General features: G+C 45.7%; 1 protein-coding gene across 1 annotated transcript in view; it reads right to left on the bottom strand.

The window, feature by feature from the left end:
• The window catches only part of LOC132384712 (zinc finger protein GLI1-like), a 219,245-nt gene that overhangs the window by 62,482 nt on the left and 139,092 nt on the right, over window positions 1-17,671 (bottom strand). The window lies entirely within an intron of this gene.

Here is a 17,671-nt window from a genome sequence, read left to right as displayed (position 1 = left end):
AACCTATATTATATACATTTTTACAAGAAAGAACACGAGTTATCAGGCAACATTTTGGTCTGATTTTGGAAAGTATAAGGAAGGCTGGTCTGCCTCCCCTCTATGTACACTGTCTACACTTCCACCCTGGGTAAGAGCAACTCCAACAACATTGAAGAAGTTTGATAACATTTAGTACCTCAGCCTATTTGTGTGGCATTCCAAACATCAGAAGGAAATCAGGACGGCAAAAAAGGGGACAGGAAATATCTTTGGCAGGTATGGTAAAGGAGGACGTAAGTATATGAAGAACAAAAAGATGACTTACCATCCGGGACATGCCTCTTACAAATCACTATAATCAGGGCAGAGGTACAGGAGCCTGAACACTCTACGTTTCAGAAACAGCTTCTTCCCCTCTGCCACCAGATTTCAGAACGGCCCATGAACCCTCGCACTATCTATTGATTTTTAAAATTGTAACATAATTATTCTTTTATGGTCATGCACTACACTGCTACACAAAAACAACAAATTTCATGACATATGCGATAATGGTTCTAATTCAGATTCTGTTCCCTGACGATCAATGTGGTGGACTATGTCTGGAGACACAGGAGGTGAGCGAGGCCTTACATGAATATCTTTCATCTGCAGTTACTGTGGAGAAGGTCATGGGGCTAGCGAATTCAGAGAAGTAAATAGTGATACCCCAAAACATACTGAAGAGGTGTAGGCTGCATTGAAGTGTACAAGTGTGGCTAAATTCCCAGGGCTTGAACAAGTGTAACGTCAGATATTACAGAAAGTAAGGGAAGAAATTGCTGGGCCACATACCCAGTTCCAGAGGGCAAGTCTCTTCATTCAGTCGATGACCTGGGTACTTAAATCATTCCGTCCTTCGTAATAAATAATCGGAGAGAGGCCTGGCAGTCTTGGCCGGTGAGCAAAGTGTGCTCTCCTCTCTGTCAAGTGAGAGCAGCTCAGGCCAGATGTTTACAGAGGGATCTACAGTGATTACCCAGAGTATGGGCACAAAGGCCCTATCAGTGGAAAAGCCCCCTGAGTAGTTTAGGTGTAAATAAACCATTATCACTGCTCAAGCAAACAAGTTCTGCTTCTAATGGAGAGGAGATCATTCACAGGTCTGAAGGGGAAAAGCCTGACTCATGGGTCAGGGGCCAGATCAGGCTGGCTTTCTTCAATAGTTTCACAGGGGAACCATTGGCACTCAGCTGCTCACAGGTACACATACTGGTGATGTGAGCAGACATGCCTGATGCAAGGTTTCTGTCCCTCCGCTCTCATAAACTGAAGTATGAGTGGGCCATTCAACAGTCCTCTGCTCTGCCATTAAACTATCCTGGGTGTACTGGGAAGATCCACCTTCCTTCCCCGCACCAGATTAGAAACTCCATTTGTCTGAATCTGGGTTCCTGGTCAAGAGCTAACCATAGAAGAGTACAGGGGATCAGGCCATTTGACCCACCATGTTGTCCCAGACTAATTAAGTTAGTAATAAAATGCCCAGCTAAACTAATCCCTTCATGCACAAGATCACATGTCAGAACAATTTAATTGTCTGTTAAGTGCTTTGGAATTTCAAAGGGCTTTTTATTATTTGGGATGGCCCCGTTCAAAAGGAATCTGCATTCCTGTCACTCCTTTCACAACCTCGGGATGCCTTAAAACACGTACCGCTGGACTGTGCACAGCAAGATCCCACAAACAAGCCAGGTGGTCTGCTTCAGTGACCAAAGAGTGAGGTATTATCGTTCAGCTGAAGCAAGCGTTCATGGATCTGTATACCATCTGCCTAGCATTCCTCTGCCCAGCCTGCTGAGTGTTTCCGCTAAGTGATAATTTTGTTTTTCAGATTGATGGCATCTGCTGTACTTTGCTTTACAAAAGTTTCTTTCTACTGATTGGTGTATCGGCACCAGGGGCAGGGTCACTCACGAAAGTATTGAACTGGAGGATATCTACTTTTCTTACAGTGGGTTACTAAAAGGTGTCATGCATTTTGGCCGCAGCTGAAGAAGCCACTTCTTTCATAACTTTTAAGGCAGAGTTACAGGAAGGAAAATCTAAAGGGGTTGAAGTAAATGATACTGGAGTCTCCAACTTTGGTAATGAGCTGACACAAGCAGAAATTTTTTATGTATTGCTCTGTACTGCTGCCGCAAAACAACAAATTTCATGGCATACTGTATGTCAGTGATTCTGATTCTGATCTGTAATGGTTACAACAATATTAGCATAATGTCAAAATAAAAGAGCTTGTCATTAACTTTAGGGAACAGGGTGGATGACACGCCCCTGTATGTATCAATGGTGCTGAGGTAGAGATTGTTGAGAACTTCAACATCACCAATAGCTTGTCCTGGTCCAACCAGCTTGACACTTTGGCCACGAATGTGTACCAACATTTCTACTTCCTCAGAAGGTTAAGGAAATTCGATGTATCCTTGATGACCCTCACCAATTTTTACAGATATACCATGGAGAGCATCCTATCCCAATGTATCACAACCGTTCTGTCCAAAACTGCAAGGGGGACCAAGGATGAAGTATTACAAAAACCTTCATGTACTCTGCCTACATTTCCCGCTGCCTCAGGAAAGCATAAATAAAGACCCCTTCCACCTGGGTCATTCTACCTTCTCCCACTGGGCAGAAAATACAAAAGCTTGAAAGCACGTCCCACCAGGCTCAAAGGCAGTTTCTATCCATCCCGCTGTTAACAGATTCTTGAATTGACCTTTTGAACTGACAGTACTGTGTAAAAGTCTTAGATATATATATATGCCAGACTTTTGCACAGAACTGTAGATGAAAGAAAACTTCATGATCTCTTAATCTACCTTGTTGTGCCCTTGCACTTTATTTGTCACCCTGCACTGCACTCTCTCTGTATATGTATCATTCTATTCTTATTCTGGTTTCCTCTTGTGATAACTCGATGTAATTATGTCTAGAATGACCTGCCTAGAAAACACACGAAACAAAAGCTTTTCACCAATTATCAATTACCATGATAGACAGCACCAAAAATAAATCAGGAAGAACTTGCTCGAAGTTAGTTACTTCTAGTTATCATGGAAAGATAATGGGAAAAGAGGAGGAGGGCCTAGAGATTAAAATACAGAACAGCAGATGATAAGAAGATGGCGGAAGTGCTAAGTGAATGTTTTGCTTTGGTCTTTGCAGCGGAGAAGAAATGATACGAAAGATATTGGGGAATCCAGAGATTAGTGAGAGGAAGTAAGTTACAGAGGCTAGTATAAACAGCACACTGCATTCAAGAAAGTACTGGGAATGATGCCAGGCAGCCTGAGACAAATCCCACCCTGGGAGATTCTGAAACAAAATAGCTCAGGGAACTGGATACGTACAGATCCAGCGACAACATGGAAGATTTTTAAAATGCTGCTCAAGATAAGGGCTAGATGAGCTTTGTGCACATAAGCAAAAGCCCTTAAGAAAACGGTAGTAAATCTTCCTGAACTGTTGCAGTCTGTGTGGTAAAACTGGTGCCACAGTCATGTTGGCAAGGGAGTTATTTTTGATAAAGTAATCTGATTGGCTTGCTATCCCACTTCGGAAGGTTGCTGAGAGCCAGCTGCACAACCTCCAAAGCTTGTATTTACTGTATCTGTCCGAGAATTTCTCGTCTCTAATTCCTTGAAAGTGGTGTCACAGGTGACAAGGGTCATAAAGAAAGCTTTTGGCACATTGGCCTTCATAATTTGAGTAAAGGAGATGGGATGTTATGTTGAAGTTGTACAAGACATTGGTGAGGCCTAATTTGGAGTATTGTGAGCAGTCCTGACCGCCTACCTACAGGAATGATGTCATTAAGATGGAAAGAGTACAGAGAAAATTTACAAGGATGTTGCCAGGACTTGAGGACCTGAGTTACAGGGAAAGCTTGAACAGGTGAGGACTTTATTTCCTGGGGCTTAGGAGAATGAGGGGAGATTTGACAAAGGTACATAAAATTATGATGGGTATAGATCGGGTAAATGAATGCAGACTTTTTCCACTGAGGTTGGGTGAGCCTAGAACTAGAGGTCATAGGTTAACTGTGAAAGGTGAAATACTTAAGAATGGGAACTTATTAACTCCGAGGACGGTGAGAGTGCCGAACGAGCTACCAACAGAATTGATGAATGCAGGTTTGATTTCACCATTTAAGAGAAATTTGGATAAGTACATGGATGGGAGGGGTATGGAGGGCTATGGTCCAGGTGTGGATCAATGGGACTAAGATGAATAATAGTTTGGCACAGTTTAGATGGGATGAAGGGCCTGTTTCTGTACTGTAGTGCTCTGTGACTCTATAACTCTATTAGCTGTTATCGAAGTCGGTTTCCCAGCTTTCCCCCTCACCCGCTCCTATCTTTCAACCACATGCTGCCCCACTATTCCAGTGCTAGCATTCTTATACATTGCATTGAGGCAGCTCCTAACATTGGGAAGACAGATGATCCTGTTACACACCACCCCCCCACCGCCCCAACCCTTCTCAGACTCAGCTCATCTGCCACTGAATCCTTCATCTGTTCCACAGTTATCTCCAGACCTGACTCTTCCAACGGTCTCTCTCCTCCTCCCCAAGGTCACCTTAAATCCCACTGCCCATATCCCATCTCCAACTGTCCCACCCAGGATCCCTGCCCTCGCTGACCCACCCAGTTCTTCAATTTCAAAACAGCCTCTGCGCTCTCTGAAATCTTCTGAAGCCCCACGACCTCCATGGCATCAGCATTCCTCCAATTCTGGCTCCTTTGATCATCCCCCCAATTTATTCAATCTACAATGGGGCTCACGGCCTTGGGACCCCTCCATGAACCTCTCCCCGTCTCCTGTACAGCTCAAGCTAATCTTCCGCCAAGCTTCTAGACATGTGTCCCTCAAGTTTTCTACGGTGACCCAGCATCAGCTTCTTCTGTACCTATATTCCTTTACATGGAAGGAAGCCAATCAGCCAATCCAGTCTATGCAGCTCACTTAGTGATCATATGCCCCTCCTAATTTTTCCTTCAAAAGCACGTTCCCATTAACATCCCCCCCCCCCCCAGATTCTACCCACCCTCTAACCCCACCCACACATTAGGGACAATTTACAGTGGCCAATAAACCGACTAATCTGCACACCTTTGGGATGTGGCAGGAAACTGGAGCACCAGGAGGGAAACCCATGGACTCGGAGAACATACAGGCAATACCCGAGGTCAGGATCGAACTTGGGTCTCTGGAGCTGAAGGCAGTAACCTACCATGCTGCACCACTGTGCCTTGTTAACTTTGGCTTGGGTACAAGTTTAGGAAGCAGCTTGTGATGTCTTGCCATGTTAAGGCTGCCCCATCAATACAAGTTGCTGTTTCTCATTCAGAATGAGGAGAGAAAACTATAACCCTTCAGAATCGAGGAAACACAAGAACTCATGGCATCAAATATGGCTTTCCCATCCACTGGTCACAAAGAAGTTATAACATAGAGGAGCAAAATTAGGCCATTTGGCCCAATGAGTCTGCCCCGCCATTTCATCCTGGCTGATCCAATATTCCTCTCAGCCCCAATCTCCTGCCTTCTCCATGTATCCCTTCATGCCCTGACCAGTCAAGGATCTTTCAAACTCTGCTTTAAGTATACATACAGACTTGCCCTCCACAGCTGCCTGTGGCAATGAATTTCACAGATTCACCACTCTCTGGCTAAAGAAATTCCTCCTCACCTCCATTCTAAAATGACAGCCCTCTACTCTGAGGCTGTGTCCTCCGGTCTTAGACTCCTCCACCATTGGAAACATCCTCTTCACGTCCACTCTATCAAGGCCTTTCATCATTCAATAGGTTTCAATGAGCTCACCCCTCATTCTTCTGAATTCTAGTAAATACAGTCCCACAGTCATCAAACAATCTTCATATGACAAGCTGTTCAATCCTGGAATCATTTTTGTGAACCTCCATTGAACCGTCTCCAGTGTCAGCACATCCTTTCCAAGATAAGGGGCCCAAAATTGCTCACAATACTCCAAGTGAGGCCTTGCCTGTACTTTATAAAGTCTCAACATTACAACCTTGCTTTTATGTTCTCTAGGTAGAGCTGCTGCGTCTGCCCCAAAGGTCTGAGTTCGATCCTGACCTCTGGTACTGTCTGTGTGGAGTTAACACGGTCTCCCTCTAACTGTGTGGGCTTCCTCCGCATCCCGCAGATGTGCGGGTGAGTGGGTTGGTAGATTGTCCCTACTGTGTAGCATGGGCGGTAGAACCTGGGGGTTGTTGATGGGAACATCGGGAAAATCAAACGGGGCCAGGGTAGGATTAATGCAAAAATGTTTGCTTGTTGAGAGAAATGATTCTTAAGGAGTCCATTTAGAATGTGCTGACACAGAAAGAACGTGCAAAGCAACTTGCAGGGCAACGTATAAACCAATTTGCAAAATCAGGATGAAACAATAGCTTGCTGATTAAAGAAGCGATACGGGTAACGGGAAGACATGCTTAACGGTTGAACAATAACGGTGTTAATGCGCTGAGGCTGATAAGTGGGCCAAAGGGGTAATCACATTTGTAATTTTGTAATGAGATTAAAGAAGAATGTAGGGTATAAAAAACTGTGCAAAGTGTAATTCGGCACTCAATCTAGCAGGAGCTGGTTGGGTCCGACTCTGCAGACTCGAAAAATAAAGTTTACCGTTCTGCAAATTGCTGAGACTCAGTGTGTTTCTGACAACGTGGGGGCTCGTCCGGGATCCACACTCCGGCCGCGGTGGACACGAGGAAGGACATCGGAGACGGTGCACCCCGCCGAGTTTGGCGGTCCCTGACTCCTTGCTCGTCGCTCCGACGCGGCTTGAGCGAGTGATATCCGGACAGCGCAGAGCGGTAAACGGGGAGAAGGGGACAGTACCTGGTACTGGAAGTCCCCAGGACGCACCGGGTAAGTGCCTACTATTATAGTAGAAAGGTGCGGGAATAAGTAAGGACGGAGAAGACCGGGATCGCTACCCGGGGGTCCTCCTGATTAAGTAAGAGCGGAATAAGATGGGAGGGGGTGGCTCTAAAAAGAAAGAGGAAACGGAGAGACCGGGACCATACCCGGTGGTTCCTCCTGATAGCCCCCTCGGTAGAATGTTTGAGAATTGGGGATGTGGAAGACTAAAAGGGAAACAAAAGAAAAAAATGATACAGTACTGTTTAATTTGGTTGAAACAGCCGATAGAAAAACCTGCGGTCTGGTGGCCGCGGCTTGGGTCTGAGGAGGATTGGGTACGAGAAGCCTTAAACATTTACGTTAATTCAAAACCAAATGTAAAACCGGAAGAAATTGCTTATGCTTTTTGTTGGGCTCCCTGGCCAGGAGTAACAACAAAGAGTTTTAAATTGGGCATTAAAGGGGAGCGGAAGTGGGACCCACTCGATCATTTACCCCCTCCCTATGTCCAGCCTTCTGCGCCCCTTGCGGGAGCAGAGGGAGGACGTGAAGAAAGTGAAAAAACAGAAGAAATAGACCCGGAGAGGGAAGAGAGGGATGTTAGGGAAAAAGCAAAAGCAAGGATCGAAACAAGGAGTGTGACAGGAGCAGATAAGAAAAAGAAAGACGAATTAAAAAAGGAAGAGGTACAGCTGTGTCCCCTTCGAGAGGTTCCAATGGGAGGAGAACGGGGAGGAACAGGATTTGTAAACGTCCCTCTGACAAGTACCGAAGTACGAGGATTTAAGAAAGATATGAAAACTTTATTAGAAGATCCGATGGGACTGGCAGAACAGTTGGATCAATTCTTAGGACCTAATGTTTACACTTGGGAAGAAATGCATGCGATTATGGGAACGCTATTTTCTGCACAAGAGAGGCAAATGATACGACAAGATGCAATATCAATTTGGGGAAGGGAACAGCCGAATGAGTTACCGGGGGACCAGAAATTTCCAGTAAACGACCCACAGTGGGACAAACAAGCAGAAGAGAGAAGACGGCAATATCCCATTGCCATGGAAGGGAGGAGGGGATTACAACCTGTAATTGAGACATTAGTATCAGATGGACTCCTGGAAGAATGTATGTCACCCTTTAATACCCCCATCCTACCGGTCCGAAAGCCCGACGGCACGTATCGAATGGTTCAAGATCTGAGAGGCTTAAATGCGGTAGTCCAAACACGATACCCGGTAGTGCCTAACCCCTATACATTAATGAGCAAAATACCTCCTGAACATGAATGGTTCAGTGTGATAGATCTAAAAGATGCCTTTTGGAGTTGCCCGTTGGAGGAAGGTAGCCGAGATATGTTCGCATTTGAATGGGAAAATCCCTTCACTGGGCGGAAGAAGCAACTCCGGTGGACCGTCTTGCCCCAAGGGTTCACGGAGTCCCCAAACCTATTCGAACAGGTACTGGAGCAAGTATTGGCTGGATTCCATTGTACCGAAAAGAACCAACTATTACAGTATGTCGATGACCTACTACTGTCGGGACCAGCAGAGGAGGTAGTGCGAGACGATACTATAAGACTCCTGAATTACCTAGGAGAAAAAGGATTGCGGGTGTCCAAGAAGAAACTGCAATTTGTCGAGAAGGAAATAACATATCTCGGACACAGAGTCAGTAAAGGGCACCGCCAAATAACCCCAGAAAGAATAGCGGGAATAACTAAAATACCGCTTCCCAGGACAAAGAAGGAAATAAGACAATTTCTGGGCTTAGTGGGCTATTGCCGGATTTGGATAGAGAATTATACCTCTCTGGTGAAGTTTATGTATGACAAATTGGCAAAGGAAGACCGGGGAATAATCAGCTGGACCGAAGAAGAAGAACAGAAGTTCAGGAAAATAAAAGGGCAACTAATTCGGGCCCCGGTATTAACACTGCCAGCCCTTTCAGCTGTATGCAACAAACAATGAAGGAACTGCGTTAGGAGTACTAACCCAAGAAAAAGGAGGAAAGCGGCAACCTGTGGCCTTTTTATCAAAAATGTTAGACCCGGTATCCCGGGGATGGCCGACGTGCATACAAGCCGTAGCGGCAGCAGCCGTACTAGTAGAAGAAGCACGGAAATTAACCTTTGGGGGAAGAATGACGGTGTATACCCAGCACTCCGTTAGCACCCTCTTAGCCCAAAAAGCTCAGCGGTGGTTGACGGACTCTCGCATACTGAAATACGAAACCTTTCTGATGGTCGGGGATGATGTAAGCTTTGAAAGGAACAATAGTTGTAACCCGGCACAGTTCTTATACGGGGAATCAATAGGGGAGCCCGACAAACATCAGAAGGCGAGTGGAAGACCCCCGACGGATGGCAAGTACTGAATAAGGAAGTAACTCGTCATATACTGCAACAACTACACCAACAAAGCCATTGGGGAGTGCAAGCTATGTGCGACACTATCCTAAGGGACTATGTTTGTAAAGGGATATTCACACTAGCTCAACAGGAGGTGTGGGGCTGTTACACCTGCCAAAAGGTAAACAAGAAAATGATGCGTGCCACCCATAAGGGGGGACAAACACTAGCCGACCGACCGTCCCATCGGATCCAAATAGACTTTACGGAACTACCACAAGTTCAGAGATGGAAGTACCTGTTAGTAATTGTGGATCACTTCACTCGGTGGGTGGAAGCATTCCCAACCACTGAAGCGGACGCCCCTACAGTGGCACGGATCCTATTAGAAAATATAGTCCCAAGATATGGAATAATGGGGTCTATTGATTCAGATAGGGGAACACACTTTGCCTCAAAAACACACCAGCTAATCTGTGACGCCTTAGGAATCCAGTGGAAGCTGCACACCTCCTGGCACCCTCAGAGCTCAGGAAGAGTTGAGAGGATGAACAGTACTTTGAAGACGCAATTGACAAAACTAATGATGGAAACCAAGCTACCCTGGACCAAGTGTCTACCCCTGGCCCTACTAAGAATCCGCACGGCTCCTCGAAAAGATATAGGAGTATCCCCTTATGAAATGTTGTTTGGCCTTCCATATTGGAACAAGGTGGAGGGCTATCCTTCCCTGCAAGGGGGAGATGTCTTTGTAAGGGACTATTTACAGGCACTGTCTCGTTCTTTTGCAGAATTGCGCAGGAAGGGGTTACTCGCACAAACCCCACCTCTGGACTTCGCACTCCACCGAACTCAGCCCGGTGACTGGGTCCTGATTAAGACTTGGAAGACAGAGAAGTTACAGCCGCAGTGGGAAGGCCCATTCCAGGTGCTACTGACCACCGAAGCCGCAGTAAGGACAAAAGAAAAAGGGTGGACCCACGCCGCGAGAATCAAGGGACCCGTAAAGCCCGAAGAAGGTGCAGAATGGACTTGCGTCCAGGGAGAAGACCCGATGGTGCTAAAGCTCAAAAGACGGACAGAATGAACTTTGGGACTGTAATGTATATACTGCTATTGTTGAGAAGCGCTGAAGGGGGATGTGATAAGTGCAGGACGACGGTAAGGGTGGGCATGACGGTTTTTCCAGGGTCCTTTGTATCACACTCGCATGTAAACGAGAAATGTTATGACTACAACAAAAAGGAGGATAATGTGGAAAGTTTAATCTAACCAACTGCTGCTTAAAGATAGATGACAACGGAAAGGTGGTTCAAAAAAATATCAGATAAAATAAGGAAACTGGCCCACGTGCCGGTACAGACCTGGAAGCCGCTGGGGTATTGGGACTGGCTGGACGGATGGTTGAAAGGAGGCTGGTGGCGAACCGCTTTAGGGGTTATAGGAGGGGGATTGATGGTCCTCCTTCTGCTACCATGTCTGATTCCCTGCTTGCGGGAGCTAGTAGCTCGGGTGGCAAGACAAGTCATGCAACCAGGGGCCCCAGCTGATCCTGTTCAGGTACTCCTACAAAGGGAAATAGAGCTAGAGGAAGAAGCCTATGTAAACCCGTGGCAAAAGCCCAACTGATAGCACATTCTAAAAAGAAAAAGGGTGGATTGAGAGAAATGATTCTTAAGGAGTCCATTTAGAATGTGCTGACACAGAAAGAACGTGCAAAGCAACTTGCAGGGCAACGTATAAACCAATTTGCAAAATCAGGATGAAACAATAGCTTGCTGATTAAAGAAGCGATACGGGTAACGGGAAGACATGCTTAACGGTTGAACAATAACGGTGTTAATGCGCTGAGGCTGATAAGTGGGCCAAAGGGGTAATCACATTTGTAATTTTGTAATGAGATTAAAGAAGAATGTAGGGTATAAAAAACTGTGCAAAGTGTAATTCGGCACTCAATCTAGCAGGAGCTGGTTGGGTCCGACTCTGCAGACTCGAAAAATAAAGTTTACCGTTCTGCAAATTGCTGAGACTCAGTGTGTTTCTGACACTTGTTAAGGTTCAGGAGCCTGACTATCTCCTCTGACTCTGTTTATGATTGTTATTATGAAGCTATCGGGGTAAATGAGAAGAGGGTATCTGCATAGTAAGGAGGTTTGTTTCCAATACTTGTTTTACTCCCTTTACTTTTGTCAGATATTCTGATCTAAAACTGATGGATTAAAACTCAGAGGACTGGGGTGGGGAGGTGCTGCTATGGTGGTGAGTGTCACTGAAGAAAGAAAACTCCAGGCCCTAGATCGGCCTGTGTTTCTGCTTCCTCCGTGGCTTGTTTCCCAGCTCAGCAGTCCCTCAGCTCGGCACGTGAAGCCTCACGAACCTGTTAAACACACCGCCCACTGAGAAAACAAAGCAGAGGTCAGGCCGTTTAGGAATGTCAGCCCACTCGGGAACTAACACGGCTTCAGGCTCCGTCTCTGTGTTGCATTTATGCAGGCCCTAAAGTAGGTGGGTGGTCTCTCGCTGAGCTGCTTCTGAAAAGATTATTAACCATCAGAGATTGACAGCTTTTTTTTAAAGAGCATGTCATGCCCTGGATTGGGAGCAGTGGGGGAGGTGGGGGAGAATCAAGGGGACGAGAAGTCTATTCAGACCGATCGGCACTGTCATTGCATCGAAAATTTTTTGTACCATTTTGAAAATATAACGGAGTTATAATCCACAGCGTAAATTGCTTTTACAAATACTCTATCGCTTCACTAGAATAGTAGAAAAAAACTTGCTTACAGTTTATACAGAGGCCTTTAAAGGTTGTGGCAACATTTCTGCCTCAACTTTCAAACAATTGCACATTCTTCTAGGTTGGGCCCACAGTCCATGATTTTGAGGTAAGAAGTTCTCCGCTTCAGAAATGAAAAGACCATTATGCAGTCTGTGTGTGACTGGATGATGAACACTGTGGTTTAGTACCTGTTTTTGGGATGTTTGGCAGTGACAATGGGAGAACGTGCATCGCTGGACAGGCTTCACTGGACCGCCCAGGTCATGTGCGGAAGGGGCTTCACAGGGTTAGGGGAAGTACAGTGGAGCACCTAGCTCAGAGGCCAGATTGTGTGTGTGTGTGTGTGTGTGTGTGTGTGTGATATTTGTATGTCCTCCCTGTGACCATGTGGGGTTCCTCCAGATACTCTGGTTCCTTCCCACATCACAAAGGTGTGTGAGTTGGTGGATAAATTGTCCTTTGTGTGTCTGTGAGGGGTAGAATCTGGAAAGAGTTGAAGGGACTGCGAAAGAGAATAGGGTACAGGAAAATGTGGGAGCTGATGGGATTGTTCCAAGAGCCGGCATAGACCCAATGGGCCAAATGGCCTCTTTCTGTGTTGAATGGCAGAATTTGAGTATATTTAAAGTAGAAGTTGATAGGCTCTTGATTACTCATCATCATCATTATGTGTCATATTGTATAATGTAGGTGATCATGGTCTCATGATCATGATTGTTCTTGGCAAATTTTTCGACAGAAGGGGTTTGCCATTGCTGCCTTCCAGGCAGTGTGTCTTTACAAGACGGGCGACCCCAGCCATTATCAATACTCTTCAGAGATCGCCTGCCTGGTGTCAGTGGTTACATAACCAGGACTTGTGATATGCACCGGCTGCTCATACGACCATCCACCACCTGCTGCCATGGCTTCATGTGAACCTGATAGGTGGGGTGCTACACCTTACCCAGGGGTGACCTGCAGGCTGGCGGAGGGAAGGAGCACCTTGTACCTCCTTTGGTAGAGACGTATCTCCACCCCTCCACTCATCTTGATTAATCAGGGTATCAAATGTACAGAGAGAAGACAAGAGAACGGGGTTGAGAGAGATAATAAACCAGACATGATGGAATGGGAGAGCAGACCCAATGGGCTGAATGGCCTAATTCTGGAGTGCCTGCTGGGTTGGTGGGGGTAAGGAAGTAATTGTGTCATGACCCGAGGGGTGAGGCCAGACAGGGGCAAACACAAGGATTTAAAGAGAACCCCCTGAGGTAGGAGGTCCCAGTGCTAGACTCCAATAGCTCATTCCCACCGGAATCAATTCCTTCCACAGAATCTGCACATCTGAGGAGCCAGGAGGAAAACTGCCGACTTTGTGTGGGTTCCGGATTTTCCTTTATGACCGATTCTGGATTACCCAGTGCGCAGAAAGATGCTGCTTGGCAATACAAGATCTGGGCAACATTTCTGTTTGGACGAAGTTTAAAAAGAAGTTGTGGATAACAGAGCTGTACTACTCTCAAATGTAGCTACAATGCTACTTTGCTGCATTAAAGGCGCTACATGAATGCAGGTCGCTGATCTGCTTTATGGCACTAGAGGTTTTTGAGGACCTTGGTGGCTTCTTCCAGTTCGTCCACAAAACAATTTAATTCTCCTCTTCTCATGTCTCTTTCTTCTTTTTCAAGGTGGCTGGGGTCCTGTCAGGGTCCGTGATCTACATCTGCGTTCTTCACGGGCGGCGGGTTCTTGCTCTCGGAACTCACTGAGCGGCCTGGCGTTTCAGTTTCTCCAGGTGTGGCCTGGAAGACTTGCGCCTTTGGAGTGCGGCCCTGTGGGCGACCCGATTCCTTGCCGATGTCGCCGACTGAAGCATCGCAGGAGATTGAAAAATAAAAACGGCAGGTGGTGTATGCAGCCGCACTCATGCAATCTCTCACTCTCTCTCGATGGTGAGTGAGAGTCTGCTGGTCTTCAAGTCAGGGGAACTCGAATCAGCGATGCTGCAGATTGTAACATGGAAACAGTGAGCTGTGCTCTCCCTCTCCTCTGTTTTAGGAGCGATACCTCTCTCTCCCTCATTAGTGAGAGAGAGAGAGCCTGTCGAGATGTTGAAGTTTTGGGATGGACAGTAGTTTTTGATGGAGTCTTGGTGGGTGATGTGAGGTTAATGCTTTTGCAAGTTGTGGGGAGGGTTGGGGTTCTAACATTTCTGTCATTCATTCTTTGGGGTTTTTCTGTTTTGTGGATGTCTGCAAAGAGTAAGAATTTCAGGTTGTATACTGTATATATTCTCTGATATTAAATGGAACCATTGAACCATGGGAGCTTAAACCCTTAAATGACAGAGCAAGAAAAAGTAACTATAAGTAAAAGAAGGTAAGACATTAACAAAACAAAACTTGAAGAATATTCAGCAGCTCAGACATCAGCTACAAAGTGAGAAACAGTCATCAGAAGTGGGAAAGAGACAATTAATTTTTAGTTGCAAGGTGGTTAGACAAGGAATGGGTAGGACAAAGGGAATATCCCACATCGGGGAGGGCAGGGTCAAAGTCAAAGTAAATTTATTATCAAAGTCCATATATGTCATCATATACAACCTTGAGATTCATGTTTTTGCAAGCATTTACAGAAAAACAAAGAAATATATAATAGAATGTATTAAAAACTATTCATAATTAAAGACTGGCAAACAATTAATGTGCAAAATAAGATGAATTGTTTAGAGTCCTTGAAAATGAGTCTTTAGGCTGTGGAATCAGTTTAGAGTGGAGGTAAGTGAAGTTATTCACGCTGGTTCAGGAGCCTGATGGTTGTAGGGTAATAATGGTTCCTGAACCTGGTGGTGTGGGACCTAAGACCCCTGGTACCCCCGCCCAATGGTGTTTTGTGGGAAGACAACATGACTTAAGTGGTGGGATTCCTCGATGATAAATGCTGCTTCCTTGTGGATGTACTCAATGGTGGGGAAGGGTTTGCCTGTGATACGCTGGTGATGATCCTCCACCTTTCTGTTTCTGGGCACTGGTGTTTCTGTAGCACAAATTCATCCTTAGGGTTGCCCCAGGGATGTCAATAAGTAAATGGGGCAGTTAGATTGATAGGGAGGCTGAACAGAAGAACACAAAGCTCATGAATTGAATGCAGTTAGAGAATACAAAGTAAGGAAAGTAAAAGTAGTGAAGTGTGGGGCTGTAGGACATACTGACAAGTGGGTGTGCCAGTGGAGAGACAAAGACTGAGCTAATAATACATCTGGAGCAGAAAATGAACTCAGTGGGTCAGGCAGCTTTGGAGAGGCAGAGGGAAGGCCCACGTTTTGGGTTGAGACCCTGCATCAGGGACTGAGAGTATAGAATGGAGGTCAGACACAGGGGAACAACACTTTATATTCTGCCTACGTAATCCACAAGCAGAAGGCTTGAACATTGATCTTACGAGTTTCAGGTAGCTCACACTCCAATGTTCCTTCCTCTCTCCTTCTGATCTACCTGGTTTCTCTCACCCCTTCTTTCTTACAACTCCCAGAACCCCCATTCTTTCCCCTGCCCCATATGCCCATCACCCACACACTTAATCCTCTAGATCTTCGATCTCCTCCTCAACTGGTTCCATCTGCCCATCATCCCTCCCTTATCTGGTTCCACTCATCAACTTCCTTAATCACTGAATTCCAGCATCTACTGTTACTTATCACCTTATAGCTGCGGCCTCAACCTCCACTGTCCCTTCCCCTCACTTACCTTTGTCTGCCCCCTTCTTTCTTCTACAGATGTACTGTTGAAAGTGTACTGACTGATTGTATCATACTCTGGTACAACAATTTGAATGTGCAGGAACGCAAGAACCTCCAAAGAGTAGTGGGCTCACAGGCATATCCCTCTTCACCATTGGTAGTATCTACATTAGGTGCTGCTTCACAAAAGCACCATCTGTCATCCAAGATAGCAGCTATCATTGGGCAGGAAGCACATGAGCCTGAAGACCCACACCATCAGGTTCAAGAGTAGCTACTTCCCTTCAACCATTCGATTCTTGAATATTAATGACTACCTCAGCATAGCAACACTATGACCATTTTGATCACTTTGCACTAAAATGGACTTAGGTTATTTTCAGTCAAATTGTGTTCTTTCTTGTAAAAATTGTCTATAACTTACATTTAGTTTATGTTTTTCATGTGAATGTTATTTATCTGATGCTCTGCCTGTGACGCTGCTGCAAGGAGGGTTTTCATTGCACCTGTGCACACATGTAAATATGACAATGAGTTCAACTTTGACTTTGGTTTTTCTTCTTCACATACATCTTCCAATTCTCTTACCACTCACCTACGCCAGGGAGGATTCAGATCTCCTAATTAACCTGCATGGGATGTAGGAGGAGACCAGAGTCCCAACAGGAAGCCCACACGGTCATTGTGCAAACTCCACGCAGTCGGTACTAGAGCTCAGGGTCAAACCTAACTCACTGATGTGCACGACCTGCCGCATTACTGTGACTCTTTGTTCGGGATTAGCCTATGAGGAGAAACCATCTCCTTGTATCTATTTTAACACTTTGATGAAATCTCAGTCAATCATCGAAGCTCCAGTGAATAGAAACCAAATCTTTGAACCCTGACTTCTTAATCTGACCCTTTAAGCCCTGGTACCATCCTGATAACTATGTGCTGTATCCACACTGGGACTGGAATTGATTTATTATTGTCATATGTACCGAGGTAATGTGAAAAGAATTGTCCTTCATTCCTTTCACACAGATCAAGTCATTAAACACTGCATTAGGGCATGACAAGGTAAAATGATATCAGAATGCACAATGAAGTGTAACAGTGACAAAGAACGTGCACTTTGGGTAGGCAGTAAGGTGCAAGATGATAATGAGGCAAATTGTGAGGTCAAGAGTCTCGTTTATCATACTAGGAAACATTCCACCGTCCTGTAACAGTGGGACAGAGCCTGGTGGTATGTGCTCTCAGCCTTTTGTATCTTCTGCCTGATGGGAGGAGAGAGATGTCTGGGGTCTGAGGGGTCCTTGATTATGCTGGCTGCTTTACCGAGGCAGTGAGAAGTGTAGACAGAGTGAATGGAGGGGAGGAGAAGTATATTGTGAATTGTTCGAGTTGCACTCACCTAGTGACTGGAGGGTGTTGCATCACATTCCCTGACGTGTGCCTGCAGATGGTAGGAAGGCTTTGGGATGTCAGGGGGAGAGTCATTCACCACAGAATCCCCACCCTCTCACCTGCTCTTGTGGCCACAATACTTTATGTTGCTGGTCTGGTTGAGTTTCTGGTCAATGGTGGCTCCCAGGATGTAGAGCCTGGCACATGATTTGCATTACACTGCTACTTGTCTCTTACCTGCCCATGCCTGAATGTCATTCAGGTATTGCTGCAGGGACTGGCTGCTTCATTTGCTGAGGAGTTACAAATAGATTTGAACACTGTGCCACCTTCAGTAAACACCCCACTTCTGATGGAAAGAAGGTCATTGATGGGGAAGCTGAATGTAGTTGGGCCTGACAGAGAATTGAATTTCAGCAGTGAGGTGACAGTGACTATCTTTGATGTCAAGGCAGTCCTTGATCAAGTTTGGGGTCAAGCGCCCATGGTAACGCTAATGAACATCAAAGGC

Source organism: Hypanus sabinus, chromosome X1 (genome assembly GCF_030144855.1).
Source record: "Hypanus sabinus isolate sHypSab1 chromosome X1, sHypSab1.hap1, whole genome shotgun sequence".
Taxonomy (NCBI): domain Eukaryota; kingdom Metazoa; phylum Chordata; class Chondrichthyes; order Myliobatiformes; family Dasyatidae; genus Hypanus; species Hypanus sabinus.
This window is presented reverse-complemented; position numbering and strand designations above follow the sequence as displayed.